Source organism: Muntiacus reevesi, chromosome 22 (genome assembly GCF_963930625.1).
Source record: "Muntiacus reevesi chromosome 22, mMunRee1.1, whole genome shotgun sequence".
Lineage (NCBI taxonomy): Eukaryota > Metazoa > Chordata > Mammalia > Artiodactyla > Cervidae > Muntiacus > Muntiacus reevesi.
In genome coordinates, this window is record NC_089270.1 from 43,363,210 (window position 1) to 43,378,241 (window position 15,032).

General features: G+C 40.6%; 1 protein-coding gene across 1 annotated transcript in view; it reads left to right on the forward strand.

Moving 5' to 3' along the window:
- The window catches only part of CLOCK (clock circadian regulator), a 332,535-nt gene that overhangs the window by 115,868 nt on the left and 201,635 nt on the right, over positions 1–15,032 (forward strand). The window lies entirely within an intron of this gene.

The window sequence follows — 15,032 nt, forward strand, 5'->3', positions numbered from 1 at the left end:
ATTTCTAAATTCTTTCTTTTCTCCTCAAAAAAAAAATAAAATTTATAGTGTGTTTTGCATATGCATTTTCTTCATACCATTTTCCAGTACTTTTTTTGAGAATTTATATATAATAAAATGCAGTGTTCAGTATATAGCTTGATGACCCTTTGAATATGAACATGTATTTCTAATTTAAAAGGTAATTTAACCACATTGTAAAGCATGTGAAAAAGAATAGGAAAATAACCACAATCACAGTTTTGGTATATCTCTTTTTATCTCTTTTTGCAGCTGCCTCAGTGAAATACATCTGTGAACATATACATTGTTGTTGTTCAGGCACTCAGTCATGTCTGATTCTTTGTGACCCCACGCACTGCAGAACGCCAGGCTCCCCTGTCCTTCACCATCTCCCAAAGCTTGCTCAGACTCATGTCCATTGAGTCGGTGATGCCATCCAATTGTCTCATCCTCTGTTATCACCTTCTCCTGCTGCCCTCAATCTTTCCCAGCATCAGGATCTCTTCTAATGAGTCAGCTCTTTGCATCAGGTGGCCAGAGTATTGGAGCTTCAGCTTCAGCATCAGTCCTTCCAATGAATATTTAGGGTTGATTTCCTTTAGGATGGACTGGATGGATCTCCTTGCAGTCCAAGGGACTCTCAAGAGTCTTCTCCAACACCACAGTTCAAAAGCATCAATTCTGTGCTCAGCTTTCTTTATGGTCCAACTCTCACATCCACACATGACTACTGGAAAAACCATAGCTTTGACTACACAGAATTTAGTTGGCAAAGTGATGTCTCTGTTTTTTAGTATGCTGTCTAGGTTTGTCATAGCTTTTCTTCCAAGGAGCAAGCATCTTTAAATTTCATGGATACAGTCACCATCACAGTGATTTTGGAGCCCAAGAAAATAAAGTCTGTCACTGGTTCCACTATTTCCCCATCTATTTGCCATGAAGTGATGGGACCCAATGCCATGGTCTTTTTTTGAAGATTTAGTTTTAAGCCAACTTCTTCACTCTTTTGTTTCACCTTCATCAAGAGGTTCTTTAGTTCCTCTTCACTTTGTGCCATAAGAGTGGTGTCATCTGCATACCTGAGGTTATTGATATTTCTCCTGGCAATCTTGATTCTGACTTGTGCTTCTTCCAGCCCATAATTTTGCATGATGTACTCAGCATACAAATTAAATAAGCAGGGTGACAATATACAGCTTTGATGTACTCCTTTCCCAATTTTGAACCAGTCTGTTGTTCCATGTCTGGTTCTAACCTGTGAATAATTCATGGATATGAGCACTGATGATCTATGGGCACTAACATTACAAAAACAAAGGCAGACAGACATTAGAAATAGTCTCACTAAAATCATTAAATATGAATCTTACCAAGTCTCTTGTTTAACAAGAGAGAAATACAGAGGAAAAATGCTAAAGGATATCATGAGGCTTAAGTGAGTAAAATTCAGATAGTGGCAGTAACAACCTGATTTAAATATAATACATGTATAATGCTATTATTATTATTATTCACAGGAATATATTGCTAACGAAGTGGTCAAGTTTGCACCTATAAATTTTAGTAAATTGATCATATTGAATTTGAAGCCCTAAGCATACCATCTCATACTATCACGTTCATATCTAAGGCTGGGTAGGTAAAGGACATATGTGTGTGTAGCAGTAGTGTGTAATTTGCCTGTCTTCTGATGGAGTGATTTCTTTCTCTAGGGGATTCACAAACCTGCACAAATTTTCCGGAGAAATGTAAATGTTCTTGTGTTGGATACAGGGGAAAAGACAGCATTATTCCATCCATTCAGAGACCCATACGCAATTTCCAGCATAGTTTTCAGTTGACAGAAGGGTTACACAGCACTTTCCTTTGACATTTTCAAGTTCTAAGCTGAGTATATTTTCTTGAAAATGAAGTCATGTCCCAGCACATGTTTGGATCTACAGTTACCATAAACTGACTTACCCTTACTTCTCTGGTGGCTCAGACAATGAAGAGCCCACCTGCAATGTGGGAGACCTGGGTTTGATCCCTGGATTGGGAAGATACCCTGGAGAAGGGAATGAAACCACTCCAGTATTATGGCCTGGAGAATTCCATGGACAGAGGAGCCTGGCAGTCTACAGTCCATGGGATCGCAGAGAGTCAGATACGATTGAGGGACTTTCACTTTTCATTCCTTACATGGACATTCTGAAAACAGTTTTTATGTAATGTTTGAGGTGTTGATTTTTCTTGCAATCTCATTAATTCCCAAGTAAATGCCAAATTTTGTTGAGGAAGAAGAAACTATGTTTAATGATGGGAATGTTGGGGCCTGGATATTATTTTTATAAGCAGCATTTTTCTCCGGTTTGGAAAAGGTCACAGCATTTCTGTTTTTCTGGGGGGTGGGAGAGGGAGGGGCTACTGTTCCCTTTTCTGAGTTGTAATGAGATGCAATGGATCTATTAGCAAAAATGGCTTTCAGAGGCTGCAGATACAGTAAAATCAAGTCAAAGCAAACAGGATTATCCTAAAGTGACTTTTTTTTTTTTTAATAAAAGTGGTTATCCCAGTTTCTGACTGGCTTTTAAAATAATGCCAATAGGATGAAAATACAATGAAAGATGCTACTACTTTAAAAAATTTTTGAGAGCCTTTTCAAAAAATATTGGGGCTTCCCAGGTGCTGAGGGGTAAAGAACCACCTGCCCATGCAGGAGACAGGAGAGACCCGGGTTTGACCCCTTGATCAGGAAGGTCCTCTGTAGGAGGGCCTGGAACCCCACTACAGTATTCTTGCTGCTGGAGCAATTAGACAGTCATAGGCAACAAAACCAAATCAAAGCAAAGAACCTTGTGTTACACTTTATACTTTATGTAAAAATTAACTTAAAAATAATCACAGACTTGGTTAAACACAAAATATGAAAATGCAGACTTTTATATTTAAGAGTAAAACTTCAGAACCCAGGACTGGATGAAGCTTCTAGACCTGACACCAAAAGCATGATTCATAAAAGGGATATTGTGATAAATAGGATTTCATCAAAATTTAAAATTTTGCACCATATAATATCACGTCTATCTAAAGAATAAATTAGTGAATATAGCAATAACAACAACAAAACTAGACTCACAGATAGAGAGGACTAATGAGTGGTTACCAGGATGAAGAGAAGAGCAGAGGGCCAAAGTGGGGGAGGGGATTAAGAGGTAAGAACCACTATGTATAAAGTGCACAGTACACAGATATATTGTACAGCACAGGGTAGATAGCCAATATTTTATGGTAACTCTAAGTGAAGTATAACGTTTGAAAATTGTGAACCAGGAAGTTATACACCTGAAACTTATATAATATTGTCCATCAACTGAACCTCAATAAAACTTTTAATAAAAATTAAAATATTCTGCGTGCATGCTCAGCCACTCAGTCGTGTCCGACCCTGTGAGACCCCATGGACTGTATGTAGCCTGCCAGGCTCCTCTGTCCATGGGATTCTCCAGGCAAAAAAGATTTTTTATTTGCTCTTTATGAGAAGGATGAAAAGCCGAGCTCCAAACAAAGAAAATGTTTGTGAATTATTTACTCAATGTATGACCTTGTATCTAGAATACAGAAAGAGCTCTTAAAACTCAATCTAATTAGAAAATGGGCATAAGACATTAACATACATTTCATTGCCGAGAACATACAGATGGCAAATAAGCAAATGAAAAGATACACAACATTAATAGCTACTAAGGGAGTGCAAATTAAACCCTCAAGATATCATTATACACCCATCAGGATCGCTAAGATAAAAAAAAAAGGAATGATAACATCAGATGCTGAAAAGAATACAGAGAAACTGGATCACTGTTTGCTGAAAGGAAAGTAATGTGGTACCATCACGCTGGGAAATAGTCTGTCAGTCTCTTATAAAATTAAATAAGCACTTACCATATGACTCAGCAATTGCACTCTAAGGCATATATCCCACAGAAGTGAAAACTTATGTCAACACAAAAACTGCACACAAATATTCATAACAGCTTTTTCACAATAGCCAAAACTTGGATGCCCTTCTGCTGGTGAATGTAATATAATAAAAGTGACCAATCTACTGATACATAAAACACTTTGAATGGATCTCAAGGAAATTATGCTGAGTGGGAAAAAAAAAAGTCATTCTCAAAAGGTAACATAGTATATGATTCCATTTATGTAACATTCTTTTTAGATGAGTGGGTGAATATGGATAAAAAAGGGTAGAACAGGGAGCTTTGTGATGATGGAATTGTTCTGCGTCTTGACTGTGATGGTGGTTATAAGAATCTGTGCATTTGATAAAATTGCATAGAAGTACACACACACACACACACGCTTGGAAGACTGATGAACTCTGAATAAGCTCTATGGATCGTATCAGTGTCATTTGCCTGATTTTGATGTTGATCCATTGGCTTCCCAGGTGGCTCAGCAGTGAAGAATCCACCTGCCAGTGCAGGAGATGCAGGTGACCCGGGTTCAATCCCTGGGTCAGGAAGATCCCCTGGAGAAGGGAATGGCAACTCACTCCAGTATTCTTGCCTGGAAAATCCCATGGACAGAGGAGCCTGGTAGGCTGTAGCCCATGAAGTCACAAAGGGTTGGACACAACTGAGCACACACACACACAGTTGTCCTGCAAGGTGCTACTTTGGGAGAAAATAAGCAAAGAACACATAGCACTTCTCTGTGAACTGGCAACTTCTTGTGAATCTATAATTATTTCAGAATAAAAAAGTTTATGAGAGCTTGAGTTGTATGTTAAGTAAAAAGTCCAGGTGGTTAAAAAAAAAAAAAAAACATTATAATAATAATTTGTCCTGTCTCCTCCTTCCACCTTCCTGAAAAATTGGTGGGTCTAGATCTCGGAAGTTTCATGCATGAATTAATTCTCATCTTTCTTGTGTCTGTTCTTCCTATTCTAGGCATTGCCACTATTCATTATGGAATACACAAAAATGCAGTAAAACTTTAAACTTTTCAAAACTGTCTCTTCTAGTAAATGGTTTTTCTTTCACCTCCACTTGTCAACATAGTAAAACTTCTTGTGCACTTCTGTTGTGCCTCTCCTGTTGCAAATGTAAGAATCCCAACTTAAAAGAAAGATGGAAACTTTTGATTTACTTAACTCCATCAAAGGCTGGACCTGGCTTCAGGCCTAGCCAAATGTCAATATGTATAACAATTTTTATCTCTCTCTCTTCCCCTGCTCTCCACTTCTCATCACTTTTGTTGTTCAGCCTCTCAGTCATGTCTGACTCTTTGAGACTCTGTAGCCTGCAGCACCCCAGGCTTCCCTGTCCTTTACTATCTCCTGGAGTTTGCTCAAACTCATGTCCATCGAGTCGGTGATGCCATCCAACTATCTCATCCTCTGTCGTTCCCTTCTCCTCCTGTTGCCCTCAATCTTTCCCAGCATCAGAGTTGTTTCCAATCCGTCAGCTCTTTGCATCAGGTGGCCAAAGTATCGGAGCTACAGCTTCAGCATCAGCCCTTCCAGTGAATATTCAGGGTTGATTTCCTTTAGGGTTGATTGGTTTGATCTCCTTGTTGTCCAAGGGACTCTCAAGAGTCTTCTCCAACATCACAGTTCAAAAGCATCAATTCTTTGGTGCTCAGACTTCTTTATGGTCCAACTCACATCCATACATGACTACTGAAAAAACCATAGCTTTGACTAGATGGACATTTGTTAGCAAAGTAATGTCTCTGCTTTTTAATACACTGTTTGTCATAGCTTTTTCTCCAAGGAGCAAGCAGTTTTCATGGCTGCAGTCACCATTCACAATGATTTTGGAACCCAAGAAAATGAAGTCTGTTTCACTGTTTCCATTGTTTCCCCATCTATTTGCCATGAAGTGATGGGACCAGATGCCATGATCTTGGTTTTCTGAATGTTGAGTTTTAAGCTAGCTTTTTCACTCTCCTCTTTCATCTTCATCTAGAGGCGCTTTAGTTCCTCTAGGCTTTCTGCCATTAGTGTGATGTCATCTGCATATCTGAGGTTATTTATATTTCTCCCGGCAATCTTGATTCCAACTTGTGCTTCATCCAACCCAACATTTTGCATGATGTACTCATAAGTTAAATAGGCAAGGAGACAATAAATAGCCTTGACGTACTTCTTTCCCAATTTGGAACCAGTTCATTGTTTCATGTTTGGTTCTAACTGTTGCTTCTTGTTCTGCATACAGGTTTCTCAGGAGGCAGGTAAGGTGGTCTAGTATTCCCATCTCTTGAAGAATTTTCCAGTTTGTTGTGATCCAGTCAAAGGCTTTAGTATAGTCAGTGAAGCAAGAGTAGACGTTTTCTTAGAATTTCCTTCCTTTCTCTATGAGACAGCAAAATTTCTCAATTTGATCTCTGGTTCCTCTGCCTTTTCTAAATCCAACTTGTACATCTGGAAGTTCTCAGTTCATGTACTGCTGAAGTATAACTTGAAGGATTTTGAGCATTACCTTCCTAGCATGTGAAATGAGTGCAGTTGTGGGGTAGTTTGAACATTCTTTGGCATGGTCCTTCTTTGGGCTTGGAGTGAAAACTGAATAGCTTCTCTGCATGTGGTAACCCACATAGTCCTCATATGTCAGACTCACAGAGAAAGACAGCACCTTTGCCATAGCTCTGAGGCAAAGGCAGGGATAAATCCTTGAGTCATGTGAGATTCTTACAGCAAAAGGAGTGATTTTCCAAAGGAAGGGACGTTATGCAGGAAAAAAAATTGTACACTCCTATTTTACAAATAGGTTTCCCTTGTGGCTCAGCAGGTAAAGAATCGACCTGCAATGTGGGAGACCTGGGTTCGATCCCTGGGTTGGGAAGATCCCCTGGGGAAGGGAAAGGCTACCCACTCCAGTATTCTGGCCTGGAGAATTCCATGGACTGTATAGTCTATGGGGTTGCAAAGAGTCAGACATGGCTGAGCGACTTTCAGCTCACATTTTACAATAATCAACACTGAGTCTCTCAGAGGTTGATAACTACCCCGTCTGTCCGCTAGGCGGTGGTACGCCCTGACTCAGAGCCAGGCTGTCCAGCTCGCTGCTCACGTCCTCACTCGCGACGTCCTCACTCGCGACGTCCTCACTCGCCACGTCCTCACTCGCGACGTCCTCACTCGCCACGTCCTCACTCGCGACGTCCTCACTCGCGTCGTTCTCACTCGCCACGTCCTCACTCGCCACGTCCTCACTCGCCACGTCCTAATGCCCCGAGGAACGCCTGCTCTCCTCGTTCGATAATGCCAGTTTTCAACAGCAATTCTATATTTATTTTTATTTTCTACCTTATGTTTATTGACTCTTTCCTTTATGAATTCCAGATTCTTGAGTCTCCCACACTAACTGGGACAGAATAGGAAATACAACCCAGGAAGGGTCTAAGCAATGCCTTCTACAGAGAAAGATCGCTTTCTTACTCTGATGTTATAAGGGATATCACCATTTATACCACATCAAGTGTTGGTAGTTACACCGTTAAACATACGGATGTTGTGACGAGAATATCAGGGTTGATTTGCCTGGGAACACACCGGGTTAAGGCAATGATTGCCCTAATTTTGTTTGGCCTAATTTTCAGTTTTCTCTAAACTTATCTTGTCTACTTCTGCCTTTTCCTTTTAAGCTGTTTAAAAGCTCAAATTTGGGCTGAAATTCAAGATTGAAAGTAGCTTACATATCTAATGAGTGAAAACATTGAAAAAAGGACCCGTGAGATATTTTTGAGGAAAAGGGTATTTGATCACCTCACAGATGAACAAGGAGAATAAACTACTCAACACTGACTTATTTTATTCTTCTCAGAAATCTTAAATTTCTCAAAATAATATCATCTAGTATTTTAATTTAGAGCAACATGGCATACATCCATATACAACTTTGAGAATTTCATATCTCTATGGTCCACTTAAAAAATCAGAGATAAAATTATTTGAGACACTAGAGATAAAATGAGTAGTGACTACTCCTTTTATGATACTAACTGAAATGTCACTTGTTTTTATATTCAGAAACTCACTCCAGGTCTCTTTTGATTATTTTATTTTAGCATTTTTCAGAATATCAAATAATATCAATTTTTCTTTTCATTTTTTTCAATTACCTTTGATGAAATTCAGTAAAAAATTTTAACTTATCTATGTAGAGAAATTATGTATTTTTCATAAATACAGATGTCTTTAGAAACTGTACTATTTTGATTCCTTTTAAAATAGACTGAAAAACCAGTCTATGATAAGAAATTGTTGTACAACTTATTGTGTAGAAATAATAAATTTTACTTTAGCTATCCTTGTATTTTTATGACTGTCATTTAATTTAGGGTTCCATTTTTATGCAGTTTCAAATGTCAGGAAGTATTTGTTTTGCTGCCAGCTTTGCATGATGTGATTCATAAACACGTCAAGAAAATCTAATAGATCTTTCATTAGTATGTATTAATATTTTAATTGCAATTTAAGGAGCAAAGACCGATTCTACCTTCCACTGGAATTTTTTTTTTAACATCATGTTTCAAATTAGCAATAATGGTGCTGTCTTTCTCTAATGGCTTTCCCCTTGGAACATCTATCATGTGAAAATCTAGCCTTGTGGGTATCAATGTAACTGCAAAAAGCTATTGACTTTTTGCTTTTTAAAAAATTCTCTTATAACTTTTCTCAAAAGGACTTTATCTTTAAAGGCTCTCTGAGAAAAATCTATGCTGCTTTCAGGCTGCATGACAACCTTCTCTGGCCTGTACTAAGAGAATTCACTGACAGTGTCTCCACCCACATCCTCCAAAATGTAGGAGACAGAAGATATGAAATCTAGCTGCTTTTGCAAAGACATTAGCAAGAACGTCTCTTGGACACACAAAGCTATTATTCACCACTAGTCTCCATCACAGTCACTATGTACACTGGGATGAACCTGAAAAACAACCTTGGGTGAAAGGACTTTTATTAATGTTGCCCATTATTTCTGTAAACTGTTTAAAATAAATTTTATCAAGTAATTTGAGAGAATAAGAAAAGTTTCCCTCCCCTGTAAAGGATCATGTTGTATTTCTTAAATTTTATGAGCTGCTACATCTTTATCAGGGCAAAGTTAATAATCCTACAACAGGAAGTCTTAAGACATGTGGATGTATTTGATCTGTGGTCCTCCATATCTCGTGTTCATCATTCTTCTGTTATCTTTCAGAAGCATGTTTCTTCTGGGTTGCTTTCTCAATACAGTGTTGTTCATTGAAAAGTCGCTCTGAATCAGATTTTCCTGAAAGCAGAGAGGTTGATAACTATCTAGTTTGAAGACATAGGTGGGAAAAAGAATAGTTGGCATTATTGGAGTTACCATAAAATCTATGACATATTATTGTTCAAAGCAAAGGCAAATGCAGTTGTAAACTGGAAGTTTCATCCAGATACCAAAGATGTTTGTAGAAAAAGCTGAAAAGTATCCTTGTCACTAAGTAATAGATACTCATCTTCAGAAGCAAATAGAACCCCAATCATTTGGTCTATTTTCCTGCAGTCGCCACAAATGACTACTCCCTTTGAACCTGAGCTCTGTAGCTCCACAATTGGCTTCTCCCCAGAATTCTACTTAAGAGACCATAGGCTGAACTGAGTCCTTGAAGTATTAATAGCTTGCTTTTCATACGGACCATTTTAAAAGTCCTTACTGAACTTGCTATAATATCGCTTATGATTTATGTTTTGGTGTTTTGGCCTCAAGGCATGCAAGATCTTAGGTCCCCAGCCAGGGAGGGAATCAGCACCACCTGTGTTGGAAGGCAAAGTCCTAACCACTGGACCTCCAGGGAGGTCCCTGGAGTAGTTTGCTTTTAACTACTATAACCTCAGCGGAACTTTACTTTTCAGATTGGATACCCTTAAGCAAAAACTTTTGTTTAAATTTCAAATTTGGAATCAGGGTGGTATTTCTAAATAGATCATCCTGCATGCACATGAGAAATAAATAACAGAAAATTGGGAAGATGCATGACAGGGTGCAGGTGGTCTTAGAAGAGCTAAAACAGGATACAGAATTTTTAATATTTTGTTAGTCTATAAATCTTACAGCAGACACTGGCTTAATAAATACTTGCTGAATGAATGAGTGGGTATCCTACTAATCACTGAGAATAGGTCATCATTATTTCACAAATAGTATCCACTTGCCATTATTTATATAATGATGCTATTCATAGTTAACAGTTATATCAAAGTGACTATAAAGACCAGCATTCTCCACCTGGGTTTTATGAAGTATTTTCTGCCCTGAAAGGAGTTATAGTTAATGACTATAGCTTAGTCATTGATACAGACGTGTCTTAGGTGAATGACTGCACAAAGTTTGAGAGGGGGGTGTCATGATTATCAAAAACATCCAGGTATTAAATAGCAAATTTTGGATATATCATGCCAAAAATAGACAAATATTTCTTTTGCTAAATTGCAAAGACTGCCACCAACATTGTTTCTGACCTGGACTTCTTCCTTCTTTAAAAAGAACTTTTTTTAGATGTAAGGAACATACCATAAAATGCACCATTTTAAAGTATAAATTCAATGATGTTTAGTACATTCACATCTCCACTGTCTTATTCCAGAACAGTGTCTTTTTCCACTTGGCATAATCTTCTCAGGGCTCATTCATGTTGTAGCACACATCAGTATTCCATCCAGTTTTCTGGCTCTGGTGTGGATTTCTACACTGTTCTCCCTGCCTCTACTGGGGTCCTGTTCTCCACGAAAGCCAGGATGATGCCCTTCAAATGTAAATCAAATCACCTTACTCCTCTACTTAGAATCCTCTAAAGGCTTTCTGTTTTACTTAGAGAACCATTTGAAGCCCTTCTCATGGTCTCCAAAACCTTTCACTGATCAGGACCCTACCTTGCCTACTTCAGATATCAGCCCCCCATTCTGCAGTTACTCTGTAACAGTTCTGTACCAGTTCCATTGGCTTCCTTCTGCTCCTGGGTCATTTCAGGCTTGGCTTTTCTTTCAGTTTCTGTCTCAGGGCCTTTGCATGTGACGGTCCCTTTGCCTGGAACTCTTTTTTTCATAGATCGTTCCATGACTGGTTTCTTATCTTTCAGGCCTCTCATATCATCCCCTCATGTGGCTACCCTAGATGGTCCTGTGTCAAGAGTCTTTTTCCCAGCTCCCAGTCACCATCTATCATATCATTACTCTGTTTTAATTTCTCTATAGCATTCACTAACATCTGAAATTGTTTCATTTATTTACTTGCTTATTATCTGCCTCTCCTTGAAAGCCTGTAACTCCATGAAGGCAAAGACTTTAACTTAGTTACCGCTGTATTCCAAGCTTCTAAAATGGAGCCTAGAAGGTGCTCAATTAATATTTGAAGGAATGCATGGCTATCTTGCCTAGAACTCCTAAATCTCCCAGATTGTGCCCCTTCTCTCAGCTCCTAAAGCTGGATCTCTCTGCCAGCTCCTGCCTGCCTGAGTGTCCATCTGTGTTGACTCTCCCATCTCTTGACATTCAGCCATCCTCCCCTCCCTAATGCTCTCCATGATGACTTCTCTAGATGCCCCAGTCACGAGCTAGCAGTCTTAGTAATTTGTAGGACTGTCATCTAATCGAGGCTTCATTCTTATAGATTATAAACAAAAAGCAAAATCCAGTTGCCAATTTGCAAGAGAGAAACAGGTGAGAGGAATCAGCATGGAACCAAGAATCAAACTTTTAGTCTTGAACGGAGTAAGGAGGAATGCTTTAGATGCTGCACTATACCTGGTGGTATATACTGATGTATAAGCTCAATCTAAATACAGATCAGAATGCTAAGAAAATTGTCAAGCCTCTACTGTAGAGATCTGGAATCTAGCTTCTTTGGAATATTTGGACAAAAGGGGACCTTGGGAATCAGCTTTCTTCCATTTAGTCGTTTGTGGAATGCCCCCCACCCCCCTCCCCGTACCTTTGCTCTTAGGAAAGTGTCTATTTTACCCTCATTCTCCCGTCTATCTTCTCTTATCATCCAAGTCACACAATAGCATGTTCATTTGACTACAAGACTTTTAAAAAGCATTTCTTCGAAAATAACAACTCATATATACTGAGTAAAGGAAAAGTCATACATAGGGAGGAAAGAGTTGCTACATAATTAACCAACAAATGCTCCAGATGCATAAAGCATTTCTATAATGGCTAAGAAAAAACTAACAACCCAAAGGAAAGAATGGAAAAGAGATAAATGACGTTTCACTGAAGAGAAAACAATGATGGCCAATACCTTCATGAAAAGATATTCAACCTCATTAGTACTGGGAATTGCAAATTAAATCCACAATGAGATGCCACCCCCACCCGTATGGCTAAGGTTTTTACAAGAATGTGCAGCAATGGAAGCTTCATGCACTGCTGGTGGGGTGTTGTTCTTGTTCGGTTGCTCAGTCCTGTCTGATTCTGCAACCCCATGGACTGCAGCACACCAGGCTTCCCTGTCCTTCACCATCTCCTGGAGCTTGCTCAAACTCATGTCCATTGGGTCGGTGATGCCATCCAACCATCTTGTCCTCAGCTGATGTATAAATTGGTACAGCACATTGGAAAACAATCCATAATTTAACTGGACCTATGACCTAATAACACTATTGCTAGGTATATAACTCAGAAAACTCTTGCATACAATATACCAAAGGCCGTGTACCAGAACATCCAGAACAGCCTGATTCATGCAGAAAAAACTTGTCATACATGAGTCATTTCTTTTCCTGACCTCTAGAGGTATTGAAAAGCATCAAGCCTACTATTTCAGGCTTCTCTGTTTTCATTGACATCTCACCCACAAAGGCGGCTGAGACTAGCAATCTTTCAGTGTGCTTCCAGGAGATACAAGGAAGACAGTAGATAACCAGAGCCCCCTCCACCCACCCACATCCTTACTTCATTTACATTCTCTGTACTCTTAATGCTTTTTCACTACTTTTGGAATAAATAAAAGCACATGCAATCTTAAATCTATCCTCATCCATCGTTGAACCTGGACCAGACTCTATATAATCTGGCCTTGCTCACGTGTTTCATGGATATAAAGAACTTTAAAGTGCAGGCATTACTTTTTCACTCTATCAGGGTTACTCTTGCCTCTCTGTATTTATGACGGAGCACTATCCCAGTGGCCTTGTAATACAACTATTTGAGTATAGATTGGGGTCCTTTATCAAACTGTAATTTCCTTTAGGAAGATTAGTAAATGTATCCTAAGGACATGCCTTGCCTGTAGCGGACTGTACAGTGCATGTCTGATACATTCAAATCCCTGATTTAGGGGAGAAGCATCTTTATAGAGTAGAATAAGTGGCTCCCTCACATGCTGATATCTTTATATATATATATATATTCTTTTTTAAGGCGCTCAGTCATGTCCGGCTCTTTGTGATCCCAAGGACTATACAGTCCATGGAATTCTCCAAGCCAGAATACTGGAGTAGGTAGCCTTTCCCCTCACCAGGGGATCTTCCCAACCCAGGGATTGAACCCAGCTCTCCCACATTGCAAGCGGATTCTTTACCAGCTGAGCCACAAGGGAAGCCTGCTATCCTTGGGTGGATTGTTTAATATCTCTAAGCTCATCAAGTGAGAATCATAATAAAGTACTTTCACATCCCCGAGATGCCATGAATATTAAATGCATAGCATGGGAAGGTGCCTGACATAAAGATGTCCCTTAGGAAATGTTAGTGTATTTCCTTTTCTACCCTTCCCTCAGCATTCCTTTCAAAAGGAGGTCAAATAAGATCCCTTTTCCTTGTTTCTCGAAGAGGAAATTAAAACCACATCAGTTGGTGTGCTGGAGAAGGCTGTTTCATGGATATTTTCCCCTAGGAAGGAAACTGTGGAGAGGGATAGTAGAAGTCAGGTCACTCTGGAAATCAGAATGCAACTGCTAGGAAGTGATAGCAGGAGGAATGCACAGAAGGGGAGGTATTACCTGAAGGCTTGCAATTCTACAGGCAAGTCAGAGACCTTCCAGAACTGTTAAAAAGGTCTGTGTGGGCAAGCCTTGGCAGTCCTTTCTTTTTAACTGTCTTTAACAGACAACTGCTTTTCCCTAAAAGATCTCAGACCTGATAGGAATTTGGGGAACACCATCCCGGGTGGCTTAGAGAGTAAAGAATCTGCCGGCCATGCTGGAGACCTGGGTTCGATCCTTGGGTTGGCAAGATCCCCTGGAGGAGGGCATGGCAACCCACTCCAGTACTCTTGCCTGGAGAATCCCCACTGGACAGAGGAGCCTGGCGGGCCGCAGTCCAGGGGTCGTAAAGAGCCGTGATTGAACGACTGAGCACACAGCACCACCGCCCTGGCTTCCCTGGTAGCCCAGTCGGTAAACGGCCCGCCTGCAGCGCAGGAGGCCCAGGTTCGATCCCTGGGTGGGAAGATCCCCTGGAGAAGGAAATGGCAACCCACTCCAGTATTCTTGTCTGGAAAATTCCATGGACAGAGGAGACTGGTGGGCTGCAGTCCATGAGGTCGCAGAGTCGGGCACGACTGAGCGACTAACACTAACTATGCATCATGAGCCAGCACTGCTCTCAGGCTCCCTGGGCTAGTACCAGCAGCTGGGGGTGAGCAGGGGAACGGAACAGAGGTGTTTGCACCGAGGTGGCTCCCCGAGCTCTGGCCAAGAGGTGCCGCACAGCCGAGTGGGGCAGAGAAGGCTTTCCGGGGAGGGTGCAGAGGGGTCGTCTCTGGCAGAGCATCGCCACCACCAAGTTTAAAAGCCGGGATACCAGCCTCTTCTGGCCGCCTGGTTTGCATTCCCCTCCGGCTCCCCGTCAGTGCTTCCCAAGAAGGCAATGGATATGCTTCGTTTTGATCCTCCATTGCAGAGACCCTGGGGCCAGGAGGGTGAAAGATGCGTGGTACCCTGAGTCAGAAACTCGTGCATGGGCTGCGGGGTGGGGCGGGTTGGGAGTGACGCGAGGAAGGCCGGGGGCGGGAGGTGACGCGCGCGCGGGGACCTAGCGCCTCAGCTCACGTGTCCGCGAGATTT